The sequence below is a fragment of the Aegilops tauschii genome, chromosome 4, assembly GCF_002575655.3.
Source record: "Aegilops tauschii subsp. strangulata cultivar AL8/78 chromosome 4, Aet v6.0, whole genome shotgun sequence".
NCBI classification, from domain to species: Eukaryota; Viridiplantae; Streptophyta; class Magnoliopsida; order Poales; family Poaceae; genus Aegilops; species Aegilops tauschii.
This window is the reverse complement of record NC_053038.3, coordinates 466829923-466845142: the sequence shown is the minus strand read 5'-3', so window position 1 is coordinate 466845142 and position 15220 is coordinate 466829923. Positions and strand designations below refer to the sequence as shown.

Sequence of the window (15220 nt, the reverse complement as noted above, 5' to 3'; positions counted from 1 at the left end):
CGTGGTCACATATAATGACACAATGCGAAGGTTTCCCATTTTGTTTTTGATTTTTTTGAAATTTTTATGCCCGTTTCAAAATGCGGTCAAAACGGCGGGCTTGGACGTTCCTAGTTAGTGGTTGAATATTGGAAAACTTTTGATGTTTCTCTGATTAAATAGATACTTATGTACCTAGAAAATGTTTTTTGGAAAAAATAAAGAGCAAACTATGAGGCAGCTGCAGTTCAAATTTGACCCGCTTCCTACTGAATTGGCGGGAATTTGTCTTTTTCACCAGAGGTGGATCAAAACTTTTGACACCCAACCATTTTGTCAATTGTGCTTTAAATATGGCCTAGTATTTTAAAATTTTCATTTGTTACAATTTTGCAACAAATATACAGCAGGTCCTTCACAAAAAGACTCGTTTTGGGCACTCAAAAAATGGAAAATGAAATTTCCGTCCAAAGAAAATGAAAACTTCTTAGACAACATTGTTTGCCATTCCAAGATGCACCCTTGTGCATAATATTACATCATTTGAACAAACTATGAGGCAGGTGTAGTTAAAATTTGACCCGCTTCCTAGTGAATCGACGAAAATCCCACCTAGTATGAAAGTACCTCTAGTTATTCGAAGGAACCGTACTTAAATGTTGTCATAAAAAGAGAAGGGAACTTACCGCTGGGCGTCGTGGTGCTGCGTTGGAGCTCCCCGACGCTGCAATGGAGCTTCGCCGGACCCCGTGGTGCTGCGTTGGAGCTCTTGGCGCGCTGTTGAGAGCCGCAATGGAGCTTCGTGGGGATGTCATCGGTGCTGCGTTGAAGTTTTTTCATGCTCAGTGCTGTCGTGACATATTGATGTGATCGAATGATCACCAATGCGCAGATCGAGCGCCTAGCTAGGCGGCTGATTTCTAGACAAAATCATCTGACTGACTCGTAGCAGCCACTTATTGTTAATCGATTGCGACCAATTTAGATGGTCATAACATCATCAAATCCTGTACTTCGTTCTGATTGGTCTACGAGCATGTCACGCGGATCAAACATTAAAGACCGTCGGATACTCCCACATCCAACGGCCCACACCCTCTCACCCTCTCACCCACCCACCGGGAGCTCCTCTCTCCTTGTCCCATCCTCTCTCTCCCCCGCGGGAAAACCCTAGCGCTCCCCGATCCAGACTCCTCCCCTCCCCCCGCCGCCAACCACCCCTCCCCCGCCGCCACCCACCTCCACCACCCACCCCTCTCCTCGCCGCCACCCACATCCCGTCCCCACCCCAGATCCTCTCCCCACTCCCAGATCCAACTTGCCACCGTAGAACGAGGAGATCGCGGCCAAGATCTTCGGGACGCGGTGGTCGTCGTCGCGGACCGCTCCTCCGCCGACCCGCGCAAGTTCCCCGGTGCTAAGGTACCTCGAGGAGTTCGCGCGGCGGTTCGACCCCCTCGGGCTGGTCCGGTTCGGGACGGAGGTGGTGAGCGTCCACCGCAGCAGGGACGACGACGCGGGCTGGAGGGTGAGGCTCGCCTGCGCTGGCAGCGAGTTGGAGGAGGAGGTTTGACGCCGTGGTCGTCTGCAGTGGGCACTTCGCCGAGCCGTGCGTGGCCGCCATCACAGGTAATTACTCAGTCCGATCTATCCCCACTGATGGCTAGCACTAGCAGTAGGCAGTTGGCCAGTAGCTATGATCGATCCGATTCTTTTTGGCATCTTGCAAGGGAGGCTGGATGGGTTGTTAGCAGCAAGGATCCATAGCAGGCAGGGGAAACATTATGATTAGTAGTTGACTGATTATACTACTATTGTGTTTGGGTGCCTAATTGACTGATTGCCCACCGTTGAAAATTTTGTTTATATATATAAAAATCTTGAAGGTGCCACAAACTGCCAATAATTATGCTGATTATTCTCCAGTGAATGTGAATGAGAATGTATCGTTTGTCTAGAGATGGAGTCTGTGGAGATAGAGTTCATTAGTTTTTGGTGTATTCGTCTAGGGTTCATTTAGCAAAGTTCAGAAACGCAAACAACATCAGTTCATTAGTTACACTAAGCATTTGCCTGCCTAAGTTGTATTTAGACCAAAATTTGCTAATAGACACCCCCCTTCACAGATCTGCTATTTTTTGGCGTGCACATAATATGAATGTCTTAACAGTTTCCAGCAGTTGTGTTGTTGGTGTATAGTTAGGTGCAATCTCTGCCCTGAAATCATCACGAAATGCCTTTGCTGGAGCTCACCTATGGCCTTGTTTGTCCTGCAGGTTAGTGAGCAGCATCAGGAGGAGGAGCTTCCTCACTCCGCCCCGGATCTGCGGCTGCCCCACGCTGGCCATGGACTCCGTCCTAGGGTTTCCGCCGCCGCCGCCGGAGAGGGGAGGGGAGGAGTGTAGAAGGACCAGAGCGAGATGGTACGTGCGCTGTCCTCTCGATCCTTTTCTCGATCTGATCCATACTCGACCTTTGTTATTAATCGCGTGGCTGATGGTCTGATTCGATGGTTCGGCAGGCCGGACGGCTCCTCGGGCAGCTCCTCGTCATGGGCAGCGCCGTCGTCGGCAGGGCCGTGGTGCAGGCCTACCGCCAGACCATCGTCAGTGAGTGCCCTTGCTGTCCAAAACTCGGTGGAATTTTGCAGCTATTCCTAGAACATGTTGTAGTGTCCCTTGCTGTCAAAAACTCAGTGGTGGTGATAGGATTTGTTTTTGGCTTGATGGGCATAGTCTGCACTCTGGAATGCTACACCATTGAAGTGTAAATGAATTGTGCAAAAAAATTTGTTGTCTTCCATTTTACTGGTGTCTATTCTTGTCATGTATAATTGTCATTTAGTACTGAAGGATGCAGGCAGGGAATTCTATTGTTTGATTAAATGAATCAAAACCTGAAGGAGATCTAGATTAACAGTAGAATCACATAGTTGTAATTACCCGAGAAATTTTAACCGACGCTCACTGTTATGTCCTCCATCGGGCGATCTTGTTTGTTATCGCAGTAGAATTTGGTGTGTTTGAATAAAATGGCGCTTTGATAGTCCAGTATCGTCGGAATGTCGGTCAATCTCTGATCCACTGTGCGACCACACTGTGCAGGATATGCAGGGAGGTCGGCCCTTGTCCAGGGGAAGATCAGCACCATGACGGTGAAAGACAACCTCTTGGTGGCTGGTGGTTTCCATGGGGAGCTGATCTGCAATGTAAGGAGGCCGGAGTAGGCACATAGTGCACACACAAAGCATTTTTTTTCTGCTTGAGAACATGTAGAAATGTAGATCTGTAGCTTGACACTTAGGTATTTATTACTTTGTTAGTACCTTGGCAATGAATTCTAGCAACGAAGCCTCTTCATTTCGAGCAGCGATAGCCTGATTGGTAAACTAGTGCTTTGTGTGTGCTAGTACCTCACAATGTCATCCTTGTATATGCACAGATGAAATTATTCACCCCGCCATTGTCACTGTTTCCTAATCGAGTACAACAAACCTCCTATGGTTTTTTGTGCAAAATAAGTGTGAAACATTGTAGTGCTGACCCAACACGTACCTAGCATTTTTTATGTGTATTTCCTTTGATTCCATAGGCTTAACCTGCAAGCTATAATAACTGTGAATCGGTCTGTGGGAAATTGGGCATATTGGGTTGGTAAATATAGAACTGTAGAGATGTAGAACTAAAGCGTGGTACTTAGCCATTTAAGTTGTTGGTACTTGGTAGTACCTACACAGTGAAGTCTAGTTGATTCAGGAAAACTTGACTTGAGATTTTCTTTCTTATGATTTACTGATGAAACCTTGATTCTTGAATCTTGATGTAGGTATCCCACCGCTGATCCATATCCAGATCAGCTGCGTCGCCGGTTCAGTCGTCTCCGACCGCACTCCCCCGTCTGCGCCGTCGAGCCGGGCCTGCTCACCTCCTTCTTGATGGTCGCGCGCCGAGAGAGCCCTCTGCTGGCAGTGACGCAGCCGTGTCTGGTGCCGTACAAGGGACGCCGGCGCAGGATGCTATCGCCGTCCGTTCCTAACGCCGCTGAGTTGAGGTACTTGAGATTTCTCTCCCCACTACACTGTCTCACCCACTCCCCTTCACAAATTTCCTCACAATCAAATCGATGCTGCAGCTGCAGGTGTTCCTTGATGCTACATATGTCAGTTTCTTTTGGTAAACTTGAAACTGACATCAAAATCAATTCCTCTTTAGAGTGCGTTGCTTGTATCTACTAGCTGGTTCTGTTGCTTACTTCTTGTTGACTCTGGTTAAGTACTAGTGGTATTGCTGCTGGCTAGATGGGAATTGCTGAATGATTGCCAAAGCCCTGTTAGTACTTTGGTTGTAACAACTGAATTTGTGTTTTTCTTTTGGTAAACTGACATATCAAAAGTAGTGATTCATTTCAGCTGTGATCTGTGCCATGTGATTGTGCTTTTGTAGCAATGTAATTTTGCAGAATCCATTGTAGCAATGTAATTTTGCAGCATCCACTTGATTCTGGTGCAGAATTCAATGTTGTCCAATCGCCTGGGCTTATTTCCTGTTGTGATTATCGTCAATAAGAGCAACCTAATGGTTTGCTTGCCATGTCTGGTTCTTATTTTGGTAGTAGTTTGCTTTGCTTATCCAGTAGTATCAGTCAATTGGCCAGCCTGGAGCAGCTTGGTGTTTTACATGATGGTGTTAACTATGAAAATGCCAAGTGTGAGAAAATTAGACCAACTGTCCATTTCTTGCCTGAATGCATTATTTAAACGAGATGATGTGCTAGAGACATGCTACTATATTGCCTTGCTATAGACAAGATGGTGTTTACTGTATTGTCTTTCATGCACATTTGGTGTATTATCTTCTGACCTTCAAGAACTATCTTCACTGTCTCTCCCCGCTGCATTGTCTCACTCGTTCTCCTTCTATTTACTCTGGGCAGGCATGATGTACATCTGGTGGTCGTCAAGTCAAGGAACCTCCTCTTCTTGCTACGGCAGTCCTCCTCCCGCTGCTCTGCTCTGCTCAATAGCTAGCGTCCATGGCTAAAACAAAGGTAAGACTCTGGCCGGTCGGTGTGTTGAGCCATGGTGGTCTATTTGTGGGGGTCATCAACACTGGTATAGGTTAGCATGTGCCCTTCAATCAGTGCACGGTGATGAAACAGTTCATTTGATGATGACGACTGGTTCCAGATCTGCACCTCTTGTTTGTTAATTTGGCTCATGTATGTTGTTGTGTCTGCGAAAGATGCAACCTGAGTGCTTTTCTTGTCCTTAAGTTTAATAAACGAGGAACAACATTCAGATCGTGCTCCATGGCGTGCATCAGCTGTTGTGTTTGTAATGTTTGAGTCTGCTCCATCATCGATCTGTAGGCCTACTTGACAGTCATAAAGTTGCATTATTTAGCCACTGGTAGGGTAGGATATGCCCCAATGTGGTCAGTACAGGAACCAGGGTCCCCTAATTGCTAGCAAAACTTGTGTAATGAGCTCTTGTTACCTTCTACTGATTTTTAGTCTTGTTTTTTTAGTACTTCTGTATTGGTATTCAGAAATAAAATTCATATGTTTCTGTATATGTTCTTTTAGATAAGTATGTCAATACATAACTAGTAATGTAAATGGTGTGACACGGTTCTTAATAAAAATGCAAATAACTTGTGAATGTCAATCTCATGTATCTGGGTCCTGTTCTTGTAAACCTTATGTAAAGCTAAAATACTTGTGTGCAGGGCGACTAGTGATGCGGCACAGCAAGCAGTAGCAGGCACCCGAAGCAGCAGCAGCAGGGGGAGGGGGTCTCTCGAACGTCGCTACTGTCACTGATTGATGATGGATGATCTCTCTCCCTCTCTTGCAAGCGTCTATAAATGCTGGTAGAAATAGAAATGGTAGCTCTAGTCCCATGTTGTTGTAGTCTCATGTAGTTCCTTTTCTCGGACCGCCCTTTGTTGCTTCATTTCTATGTTAATTCAGTCTTTGTCGAATGTATCTACTATCTATTATCGTGGCTGTGTAATGAATCCTTTTGTGTTGAATGAAATAAAATGGTTTGGATACATTTGTACATGCTGAGATGTCAAGCTTCTAAATGTATGTTGTGGAGGCCCAAAATAGATTGGGGTGTAAAAGGGCCGAGGCCCAAAAAAGAAATGAATTATAGAAGGCAATATCCTAGAAAATAAAATGGGCCAGGCCCATGTAGCTAGTGAAAATTAACAAGAAAAAAATACATTAAATGGGCTGAATTGTTGGGCTCAGCCCATATAGACACCTAATCGGACCGGGCTGAATCTTATCAACGACTTTTTCAATTGGTCGCAATTTTGCCACATCAGATTGCCACGTCGGATCCGACGTGGCCTGGGCAGAGAGGTAGCAACTAAAATAGAAGGTCATAGAATCAATGACCTTTTGTTTTGGTCATGGAATTCCACGACCTTCTCACAGAGAAGGTCGTTAATTTCAGTTTACGACTGCCAGCTTTTGACCATCAGTTTTTGGTCAAAAAAGGTCGCAAATGAAAATCAATGACCTTTCAGTGACCAATAGTGAGGGTCGCAAGTTGACATATTTCTTGTATGTGATTACTCCTTGTAGTTGATGCTAGTTGGTTTATTTGGTGGAAGATCATATGTTCAGATTCTTTATGCATATTAATACTCCTCTGATTATGAACATGAATATGTTTTGTGAGTAGTTACGTTTGTTCCTGAGGACATGGGAGAAGTCTTGCTATTAGTAGTCATGTGAATTTGGTATTCGTTCGATATTTTGATGAGATGTATGTTGTCTCTCCTCTAATGGTGTTATGTGAACGTCGACTACATGACACTTCACCATTATTTGGGCCTAGAGGAAGGCATTGGGAAGTAATAAGTAGATGATGGGTTGCTAGAGTGACAGAAGCTTAAACCCTAGTTTATGCATTGCTTCGTAAGGGGCTGATTTGGATCCATATGTTTCATGCTATGGTTAGTGAGGGAGTCCTGGATTGGGGGGTCCTCAGACGGCCGGACTATATATTTTAGCCGGACTGTTGGACTTTGTCCCGTGTCCAAGATTGAAGACTTTGTCCCGTGTCCGGATGGGACTCTCCTTGGCGTGGAAGGCAAGCTTGGCAATACGGATATGTAGATCTCCTCCCTTGTAACCGACTCTGTGTAACCCTAGCCCCCTCCGATGTCTATATAAACCGGAGGGCTTAGTCCGTAGGACAACAACAATCATACCATAGGCTAGCTTCTAGGGTTTAGCCTCTACGATCTCGTGGTAGATCAACTCTTGTAATACTCATATCATCAAGATCAATCAAGCAGGAAGTAGGGTATTACCTCCATCGAGAGGGCCCGAACCTGGGTAAACATCGTGTCCCCTGCCTCCTGTTACCATCCGCCTTAGACTCACAGTTCGGGACCCCATACCCGAGATCCGCCGGTTTTGACACCGACATTGGTGCTTTCATTGAGAGTTCCACTGTGCCGTCACCGTAAGGCTTGATGGCTCCTTCGACCATCGGCAACGATGCAATCCAGGGCGAGGTTTTCCTCCCCGGACAGATCTTCGTATTCGGTGGCTTCGTACTGCGGGCCAACTCGCTTGGCCATCTGGAGCAGATCGAGAGCTACGCCCCTGGCCATCAGGTCAGGTTCGGAAATTTGAGCTATACTGCCGACATCCGTGGAGACTTGATCTTCGACGGATTCGAGCCCATGTCAGGTGCGCTGCACAATCATGACGAGCATGACTTAACTCTGCCGTCGGACAGTGTTCGGGAGATCACACCTGCAACTGCTCCGGCCCTCAATCCGGAACAAATTGCGCCATCTGAGGACGGGTGGATAGACCCCGCCACGGAGGCCGCACTCTCAGTGGCGATAGAGCCGAATACTGACTTCACCTCCTACGAGAGCCGTGCCGCCGAACAATTGGATTCACCCCCAGCCACGGGCTCCGAGCCGCCTGCGTCCGTGCCTATCGAATCCGATTGGGCACCGATCATGGAGTTTACCTCCGCGGATATCTTTCAGCACTCGCCTTTTGGCGATGTGCTAAATTCATTAAGGTCTCTCTCCTTGTCAGGAGAACCTTGGCCGAACTATGTCCGGCTAGAATGGGATGCGGACGACGAAGAAATTCGCTCGCCACCCACCACCCACTTAATAGCCACTGTCGACAATTTAACCGACATGCTCGATTTCGGCTTTGAAGACATCGACGGTATGGACGACGATGCAGTAGACGAGTAGGAACCACCGCCTACAGGGCGCTGGACAGCCACCTCATCACACGATATATACATGGTGGATACACCCAAAGAAAACAATGACGAGGAATGGAAGGATGCAGCGAAGGATAGCTCCCTCGAGAAGCAATCAAAGCGACGGCGTAGGCGCCGCTCGAAACCCTGCCTCGGCAAAAACAGCGATAACGGCGCAAGAGAAAATAACACTCCGGTCGACTCCAGAGGAGACGACAACATTGACCCAGCGATAGAGCAGGATGAACCAGCGAACGGCGAACATAGTACGGAGCAGCTGTCCGAACACGTCGACGCCGAGGATAAAGCTCATCAACCTCTCTCCGGAGAGGAAAATAGTTCGGACGACGACTCACACGTCATCCCGGAAAGGCACTTGGAACAAGAGAACCTCCGTAGAAGGCTTATCGCCATAGCTAGGAGTCTGAAGAAGTAGAAGCAAAGGCTTAAGGCCGCGCAGAATACGCTCAACAGTAGATGGAACAAAGTGCTCGACACTGAAGAAAAGTATGGCGGTAGTTGCCATACAAAGATCTATCCAAAGCGCAAGTTGTTGCCTCAGTTCGATGATGAGGCCGTAGAGCCTACAGAGCCGAAGAATAAAACGGCCGATCAGCCGGATTGACCACCTCGTGGCCGCGATAGGGCGGCTAACGGGGCCACACATAAGCGACACACGATTTATGTGAGGACTTGCGCCAAGAATCCAGTTTGACCAGGTCCATCTATGGATCTAGGAAGCGTGCTCCGGCACAAAATCAAAACCGAATACTACAACCGTCCGAACGCCACGATACATCCAAATACAGGGGTGCCACACACCCCCTATGCTTCACCGATGAGGTACTGGATCATGAATTTCCAGAGGGATTCAAGCCCGTGAACATAGAAGCATATGACGGAATGACATACCCTGGGGTCTGGATTGAGGACTTCATCCTCCATATCCATATGGCTCGCGGAGACGATCTCCACGCCATTAAATACCTGCCCCTCAAGCTGAAAGGACCAGCTCGGCACTGGCTGAAGAGCCTCCCCAAAAATTCAATAGGAAGTTGGGAGGAGCTTGAGGATGCTTTCAGGGCCAATTTTCAAGGGACTTATGTCCGACCTCCGGACGCAGACGATTTAAGTCATATAATTCAACAGCCCGGAGAGTCAGCCCGAAAGCTTTGGAACAGATTTCTCACTAAGAAGAACCAAATCGTCGACTGCCCGGACGCCGAAGCCTTAGCAGCTTTCAAACACAGCGTTCGCGACGAATGGCTCGCCAGACACCTCGGCCAAGAAAAACCAAGGACAATGCAGCCCTAACAAGCCTCATGACCCGCTTTTACGCGGGCGAAGATAGCTGGCTGGCTCGTAGTAGCACCAGCGACCCAGGCACATCTGAAGTCAGGGATGGTAATGGAAAACCACGACACAGTAAAAGCAAGCGTCGAAATAACGAAGACAGCCCAGCCAACACGGCGGTAAACGCCGGATTCAGGGGCTCTCGACCCGGTCAGCGAAAGAAGCCTTTCAAAGGCAACAGAGATGGACCGTCCAGCCTCAACAAGATTCTAGACTAATTATGTCAGATTCACGGCACCTCCGACAAACCTGCGAATCACACCCACAGAGAATGCTGGGTCTTCAAGCAGGCCGGCAAGCTAAACGCCGAACACAAGGGGAGGGAGACACCAAGTGAAGACGAGGATGAGCCTCGTCAGCAAAGCACTAGGGGACAGAAAAAATTCCCACCAGAGGTCAAAACAGTGAACATGATTCACATAACAGAAAGAAAGGGCAAACATGCACTCCAAGACACATGGGCCGTAGAGCCCGTCACCCCCAAGTTCAACCCTTGGTCGGCCCGCCCAATCACCTTTGATCGCAGGGATCACCTGACAAGTATCCGGCACGGAGGATTGGCTGCCTTGGTGCTAGACCCAATTATTGACAGATACCATCTCACCCAAGTCCTCATGGACGGCGGCAGTAGTCTTAATCTGATATATCAGGACACAGTCCGCAAAATGGGGATAGACCCGACAAGAATCTGCCAAAATACTACTACCTTTAAAGGGGTAATACCAGGCCCAGAGGCCCGCTGTATGGGCTCTCTAGTACTAGAGGTTGTATTCGGTTCCCCCGACAACTTCCAAAGTGAAAAGTTAACCTTCGACATCGCTCCATTCCGAAGCGGCTATCAAGCACTACTCGGAAGAACAACTTTTGCTTGTTTTAATGCAGTACCGCATTACGCTTCTCTTAAGCTTAAGATGCCCGGTCCACGTGGCATCATCACAGTTAGTGGAAATATTGAGCGTTCCTTACGCGCGGAAGAATGTGCGGCGGCTTTAACAACCGAACACTAAACGGCCTCTCCAACCAGAATAAATGATCGGTCGTCAAGACCGCGGACACGGCTAGGCGAGTCCGGCGCATTACTAGCTGTAACAGCTTAGATAAACCTGAGATTGGCTTGATGATTATACCCCCATAGGCGGTACCAGGGGCTTCCCGCGTGTAAAAAGGACTAGTTCGGCTCAACTTTACTTATCTTGAATTCTAATGGTTTATTGAGAATAACCAATTTTTCGCACGACAACTTTCACCTAAGTTCTTCTCTTTTACAGATGGCAATCGTGCTACACCCTTCCAGGATACGGCACAACGGAGACACAGGCGCAGACGTGCAGCAGGGACCCGCTCAAAGGTTTCTTTTTAGATTAAGACCCTGTGTAAACCTTTTTTACTGTCTTTTATTGCTTCACATCCTCCGGATACTCAGTATAACCGAGAAGGATGCTGACGTTATTGGCATTTCACCACGTCAGAATAATGCACGTACCTGGACACTCGGGGTTCATTATCAAGGGCGTTGCTCAGCCCGGTACATGTTGTAAAGACCGAATACCTTAGGGAGTGTTCGGCGTCGCGAGTTTGGCCTTATATGCATCAGCTCCGAATCATGTCTTTGGTCAAATGTTGGGTTTGCCCGGCTGCCGCGTTTTGCTACCTTATGTTCCGCTCTATCGGCTAAGGTGGCACCGGGAGAACTACTGCGATTGTGCCCTGGTTCATCCGGATGAGCACCTCAGTAGAGAAAGCCGAAAACTGACTGTCATGATGAAGCGCGAGACTAGTCAACCACTCGATGACCTAGCGGAATCGTCGGGATTCCTCCACATTAACGAAGGGCCGGTTTTCCCGGCCATGTACGTACGCGCATCGTATTCGGATAGTCGCGGAAATACTAGGGGCTATATAGTAGCCCCACTGTCAAACTTCTATGGTTAAGTGAAAGTGTTAAAGCAATATAGTCCGATTGCCTCGTTCGCCGCGCTACCACCTCCTTAATGGACCAAGACGTTGGATCAAGTGTGAAGACGCGCTTGTGCGAACACCCCCGCATTATATGCGTGGGGGCTGAAGCCGACGACTGCAAACTTTCAGGATATATATGTACATAAACGACTGCACAGGAGGCATAATAATACTTTCAGGCAAAAGTATAAACACAACCTTTATAATTCAAATAACATTGTTCTTACAATGGGGATACATGTCACTAGAACATAATATTCTTCGAGCACTAAGCCTCTATTAAACGAGCGCCTTCAAGGACTTCTTCAAAGTAGTGCTCGGCCAATACTCGGCGCACGGCCGAACTCTGGGTTGCAATAGCGGTGGCCTCCATCTCTGCCCAGTATGTCTTGACACGGGAAAGAGCCATCCGCGCACCCTCTATGCATGCCGACCTCTTCATAGCGTCGATATGCGGCACAGCACCAAGGAATTGTTGCACTAAGCCAAAATAACTATTCGGCCTTGGTCCTTCCGGCCAAAGATGATCCACAACAGACCTCATGGCAAGCCCGGACAACCTATGGAGCTCGGCCCACACGGCCATCTGCTCATTTAATAGCAGCAGACGCACTGGAACATTGAACTGTGACCAGAACAGCTTTTCCACTTCACGATCTTTTTGATCTTTGAAAAACTCGGCCGCATCAGCAGCACTCGCTGCCAAATCCACGTATGCGTCTGCAGAACTCCATAATTGATCAAGAGGGGCATACTTAGGATCTCCGAACTTCGTCAGCAACAAAAAGGGCTTCCCAGCCGCGATATCTCCGGCTTGACGTAGCTCCTCCTTCGCCGCTCTGATTTTAGAGCGGGCGTCCTTGGCTGCTACCATGGCCTTCTCTAGGTCCGTCATGTTCGTTCGGATTTCCTTTTCAAGAAGCTCGTAATGGTCGGCGGCATCTTTCAACTCAACAGCCATCTTGGCTATTTTATCCTTGCTTTGGCAATGCGCAGCCTGTTCGGCTCTCAGCTCTTCGACCGCCTTTAGAGCGGCCGCATCACTCTTCCTGGCTTGTTCCTTGGCTCGGGCAAGTTCCGTCCGAAGGGTCTCCACGGCGGCAGCCCCATCTGCAGTCACAACATATTAAAGATACTAGCATCATGCTCCTCTTAATATGTGTTGATCACCGGAGAAAACACATACCTTGTGCCTTGTCAAGCCGTTTGTTTACAAGCACGATGTCGGCATCTGCCACATCAAGTTGCCGCTTCAGCTCGGCAAACTCACTAGTCCGGCTAGCCACCGGACCTTCAGCCACCTGCACATGAAGGCGGCATGATTATTACCTTGGACTATGATCCTCTGTTTGCCGCCGTTTTCGACAGCAACCAGAGTCTCAGGGGCTACTATCTGCATAAGGCACACCTATCGTGTGCGGTACCGTCAAAAACATATACTACTTTGCGTACCTCAAAGCCTCTCAGCAGGCTCATAAAAGCTTCATGCAACCCGCTTTCTAAGATAGCTGCTTGCTCCAGAAGATTCTTCAGTGCGTCGGGTCGCGCACCGGACAGTCCCGGCCTCTTTCTGTCGCTCTCCTTAGGAGCCGAAAACTCCGGACTTCGGGTGGCCGAAGGGTTACCCTCTGGCCTTGGCGGATCAGGAGAAATCCTCCGTGACGACACCTCAGGGTCGCCCGCCTCATGAGGCGGGGAGGCATGGGGAGGTGTTTCGCTCTCCATCATCTCCGGAAGAAGATCCCCCGAAGACGAACTCTGTCGAGAAGGGCTATGATCCGAACTACAAGACATATGCTTCGGTTACTGTCCTCAGAAATAAAGCAGGATATTTTTACTATGGAGTACTTTTGTTTACTTACAGCTCGGTGGAGGGTTGATCCCCTTGCGGGCACTGTGCGGTAAGGATACCCTCCGGGGCAGTACCCCCTGGCGAAGATTTCTTCCCTCGTTTGGAAACCATTGTTTCCAAGTCTTCAGAGGTGGCCCTCTTCCTTCCCTGGGGAGAGGGAATTTCAGATTCTTCTCCCCGGTTATCCTCCTTCACAGAGGCGCTAATTCCCCCGGTTTGGATGAATAATGAGTGAGGCCCGCTTTCAGCCTATCTATTCCCCCCTTTATCTTCCCATGAGGGCGCTTGATAAGGCGCAAGCTCAAGCATTCTGGCCAGTACTGGATCTGCTGAGCCTTCGGGAAGGGGGGCTGAACACCTGATCATCTTCGCCTTTTTTACTCAGTCCTGGTCAAAGAGCGACTTTTCAAAATGATGTTGTGATAAAAAAAGAGACAACGTGTTCGGCCGAAGGACTACTTACTTGGGTATCTGGATGATTGCAGCTCAGACCCGCATCCTCGGTGGTGTCCGGACACTTTATTTGTGATCCGAAGAACAATCTGTACATCTCTTTGGGCGTCATGCCGAGGAAGTGCTGAATAGCTCGCGGTCCTTCTGGGTTGAACTCCCACATACGGAGAGGTCGACGTTTGCAAGGCAGGACTCGACGAACTAGCATGACTTGCATTACCGTGACCAGGCTGACATCTCTCTCGAGGAGATCACGGATGCGACTCTGCAATATCGGCACATCATTTACTGGCCCCCAGTCCGGCCCCTTGTTGATCCATGACGTCAGTTGTGGCGGGGGGCCCGAGCGAAAGGCAGGGGCGGCCACCCACTTAGTACCGCGGGGAGCTGTGATGCAAAACCACTCCCGTTGCCATAAGCCAGATACCTCCGGGAAGGAACCCTTTGGCCATGGAACATCGGCGCCTTTGCTTATTAAGGCTCCTCCGCATTCTGCGTGTCGCCCATTAATCGTCTTCGGCTCCACATTAAAGGTCTTGAGCCACAAGCCGAAGTGCGGGGTGACGTGGAGGAAGGCGTCACACACGACGATGAACGACGAGATGTGAATGATGGAATCCGGGGCCAGGTCATGGAAATCCAGCCCATAATAGAACATGAGCCCCCTTACAAAGGGATCTAGACTAAGGCCTAGCCCTCGGAGGAAGTGAGAGACGGATACGACGCTCTCGCCGGGTTCAGGAGTGGGAATGACCTGCCCTCGAGCAGGTAGCCTGTGCGAGATTTCGGCGGTCAGATACCTGGCTTCTGTTAGCTTCTTAATGTCCTCCTCTGTGATAGAGGAGGGCATCCACCAACCTTGAAGGTTGGATCCGGACATGATTAAAGGTCAGAAGCGCCTAGCCTGAGCCTTGGGTGTTGGAACTCGAGGTGGGGGAAGGGTTTGATTGAGTGCGAGAAGAAAAGGACAGGCCTTGGCCTCTTTATAAAGAGGGTGAATATCAAGCGTCCTCCGCGTGGCCGTTTGGAACTTGCCTAAAATCGTGGAGTCATACCAACGGGCACGTTTGGGTTACCCATATCCGTATTGATGAGAATCCCATAATAAGGGGAACACGATCTCTGCTTCGACAAGACGTGCCAATAAAACCACCTCGCAAAACGTGCAGTGGCAGGCTGGTTGGGAAAAACGGTTCAAATAATGACCAGGCCGTGGTGTGATGTCACATTATGAAAACTTGTCAGCAGATTAGATTTGTGGAAATATTATTCTCTCTACGGTGGTATGTGGAATTTGTTTTGCAGAGCCGGACACTGTCCTGGTGTTCAAGATCTTCTATGGAGTATTCGGAGGTAGAACCCGCCTTGCA

The 15220-nt window shown here is 48.8% G+C and overlaps 1 long non-coding RNA gene across 3 annotated transcripts; it reads left to right on the top strand.

Moving 5' to 3' along the window:
• The first annotated feature begins 1138 nt into the window (after positions 1 to 1138).
• LOC109774521 (uncharacterized) lies at positions 1139 to 6034 on the top strand. 3 transcript variants are annotated; one of them, XR_002235600.4, is made up of 7 exons: positions 1139 to 1608; positions 2256 to 2402; positions 2501 to 2588; positions 3084 to 3187; positions 3805 to 4029; positions 4912 to 5025; positions 5706 to 6034. It is a non-coding gene; the product is annotated as an uncharacterized lncRNA (long non-coding RNA). The 3 variants fall into 3 exon arrangements; XR_012182452.1 differs by lacking the exon at positions 5706 to 6034 and adding an exon at positions 4111 to 4151 and having other exon boundaries at positions 1152 to 1608; positions 4912 to 5015; XR_002235599.4 differs by lacking the exons at positions 4912 to 5025; positions 5706 to 6034 and adding an exon at positions 4111 to 4443 and having other exon boundaries at positions 1141 to 1608.
• Positions 6035 to 15220: the final 9186 nt, after the last annotated feature.